Source organism: Myotis davidii, unplaced genomic scaffold (genome assembly GCF_000327345.1).
Source record: "Myotis davidii unplaced genomic scaffold, ASM32734v1 scaffold736, whole genome shotgun sequence".
Classification (NCBI taxonomy): Eukaryota; Metazoa; Chordata; class Mammalia; order Chiroptera; family Vespertilionidae; genus Myotis; species Myotis davidii.
In genome coordinates this window covers 50,519-53,250 of record NW_006287431.1, presented here as the reverse complement: position 1 = coordinate 53,250, position 2,732 = coordinate 50,519, and the positions used below count along the sequence as shown (strand labels likewise).

The 2,732-nt window shown below is 52.8% G+C and overlaps 1 pseudogene; it reads right to left on the bottom strand.

The window, feature by feature from the left end:
* Positions 1–32: 32 nt before the first annotated feature.
* Positions 33–2,732, bottom strand: part of LOC107182378 — an 8,660-nt pseudogene continuing 5,960 nt past the window's right edge.

Here is a 2,732-nt window from a genome sequence, read left to right as displayed (position 1 = left end):
CCATTTTTTGTTCCCCCCAGGGTTGGGGGTAGAACGAGTCACAGTTAGGTGCCTTCTCTCTCTGCAAGCCAGACCTCCCTTCTTTCTACCCTAGGGGACGCTCTTTCCCCCCTTTAACTCAGCCACAGCAGGTCTGAATGTGTTATAATTTACTAGGAAATGATACAAAGCCCCCCAAAAGAGTGAGTAATAGAGTTCTGTGGGTAAAACAAGGCATGCGCCTCCCTGCGGGGTGGGAACGTGGCAGGCACAAAGTGAGGGGAAGCGAGTGTGACAGCGAGAGGGATGGGGGCACAGTGGACCCAGGAGAGGAGTAGAACAACCTCTAGGAGTGAGTGTGGAAGGGCCCGGGTGTCAGCGCTCTCTCGGGCACAGCTGGAAGGGCCGCGGCAAATTGAGGGGACCCTGGCTGAGGGGCCAGGGGCTGTCCTCCGGCGCCCCCAGCGGCTGCCGCGAGAAGCGCTGCCGGATGGTGGTGGAAGAGCGCATGCGCACCAAGGACTGGCCCAGCCACAGTGGTTGTCCTGCAGAGGTGGAGGTCGGGGAGCGATGCCGTAAGATGGGGTGAGGTGCTCCAGCTCCAAATTCCCAGAGGAAAACATATGTGGCTAACGATCGGGGGACGTCAGAGACCACCCATCTAAAAATCTGGAAAAAATGCTTTAAGTAAATCCTGGACCAGAATGGCTGATACAAATGCAACTTCATGGGTTCACATCCTGGCTTTGCCATATTAGTTCTGTGATCTTGGGCACACCACAGTTTCTGGGCATTAAAAATGGGATGATAATAGTGTTTCAATAGGTTGCGGTGAGTGGTAAATGCAGATAAAGCAACGGGAATATAATGCTTATGTAGGTCTTACTATGTGCCATGCACTATACAGCTATTAATTAATTTAATCCTCATCACAACTCCAAGAGGTGGGCCTTATCATTGTCTCCATTTTATAGATGTGGAAACTGAAGCACAGAGGTGAAGTGACATATCTAAGGCCGTACACTTTGGAGATGTCAGCGCTGGGGCCTGGCTGCAGTCCTCAGAGGCAGCGCCTGGCACACAGTATACAATATACTAAGTTACCTGTTATTAGCTCCCCCACTTATTTTTCTTGCTAATACTGAGCTGCACAGGAAATATTTTTCCCAGTAGGGTAAAGATGGAAGCCAAGAAAAACTGGGCCCACTTCACCAGCGCCACCCAGTGGAGAGACTGACAGCCATCACTTCCAAGTTAAGTTCTCGGGCCTCCCAACCTCCCTCCGCAAGGGTTTCAGTCATTAACTGCCTGTAGAAGAGTTAGGAGGGAGAATGGATGTCTCTGCATGTCCCAAACTGAGGACGGGTGGGATACAGTGAGAGGGTTTGGAGGACTGGGCAATCAATGTAGGTGGGAATGAGGGGCCTGAAAGACTGACTTTTGTCCCCAGTGCTCTCACCGGCTGAAAAGGTCATGAAGGCAGGGCTTTTTCTTGACTTATTGGCAAAAAAAAATAAAAAATAAAAAAAAATAAAAAAAAATCAGGGTTGAATTCTTGGGGGGTCGGGAACTGGCTGAGGCCATAGAGGACTGTGTGAAGGAGGGGGATGATGCCTGTGCTCGGCGTGGGAGGCAGAATCAGTGTGCAGAAGGGCTGGTAGGTTGCCCAACTGGGATTTCCACTCTGCAGGGCTGGGGGTCCTGGGAGCTTGGTGAGGAGGTGTGTGCAGCATAGGACTCCATCAGGGTGTCGGGGGTTCCCAATGATGGATGCTGGAAACTTGCTAGGGTCTGAAGCAGGGATGTGGAATACCCTTTTGTAGCCTCGGGACAATAGACTATACGATACAGCCTAGCGTGTTAGTAGGCTGTACCATCTAGGTTTGTGTAAGTGCACTCTGTGATGTTCCCACATCAACAAAATTGCCCAATGTCGCATTTCCCAGAGCATATTCAGTAGTTAAGTGGTGCATGACTCCTGACTCCTAAATACACTGATCAAACTACCCCAGGTGATGTGTCCATTAGCTTGGCACTCCTGTGGCCTGTGACTGTGACTCCTAGGGACTCACACCTGAGCCCTTGTCACTTCCATGCCCATTGCACTTGGAGCCCTGTATGCTGTACCTGCCTCCCAGATGCTCACTGAGCTTCTAGTGCCCATCAGCCTGACACTTCTGTGCCTCTTCATGACTCCTGGGTGCCCTCCCACATGTTGGCCCCTCATATACCCATAGTTACGACCTGCCCTGACCTGCAATCCCTATTCCCAGTGCTCTGGCTCCCAGGTGCTCCCCAACGTCCTATGCCCATGCTGCTGCCCTCCCTGGTCGCCAGTCCCCCAAGCCTCGCAGTGGGCACCTCCACCCTAAGGCCTGGTCATTCTCACAGCAGACTCTGTGGGTGTGGGCCAGAGGGGGCAGACCCAGGCCTGGATGGGCCAGTGGTAGGGAAGGAGCGGCTGAGTCAGTACTTGGAACAGACTGTTCAGGAATGCAGCCCCCCCCGCCTGATCCAGCCTTGCCAGATCCAGCCTTCCACCAGGTGCCTGGCACAGGGCTCAGACCTGAGGAAAGGGTGTGGGGCTGTGCAGAGTCTGGGACTGGGCTTGTCTCTGGGAGGGAGTGCCTCTCGGTGTCTCTGTCTTTATTGATTCTCATTTCATTTCTCAATGTCTTCTTCCCTTTCATTCTCAGCCTCTCTCTCTCTCTCTCTCTCTCTCTCTCTCTCTCTCTCTCTCCCCACCTCTTCTC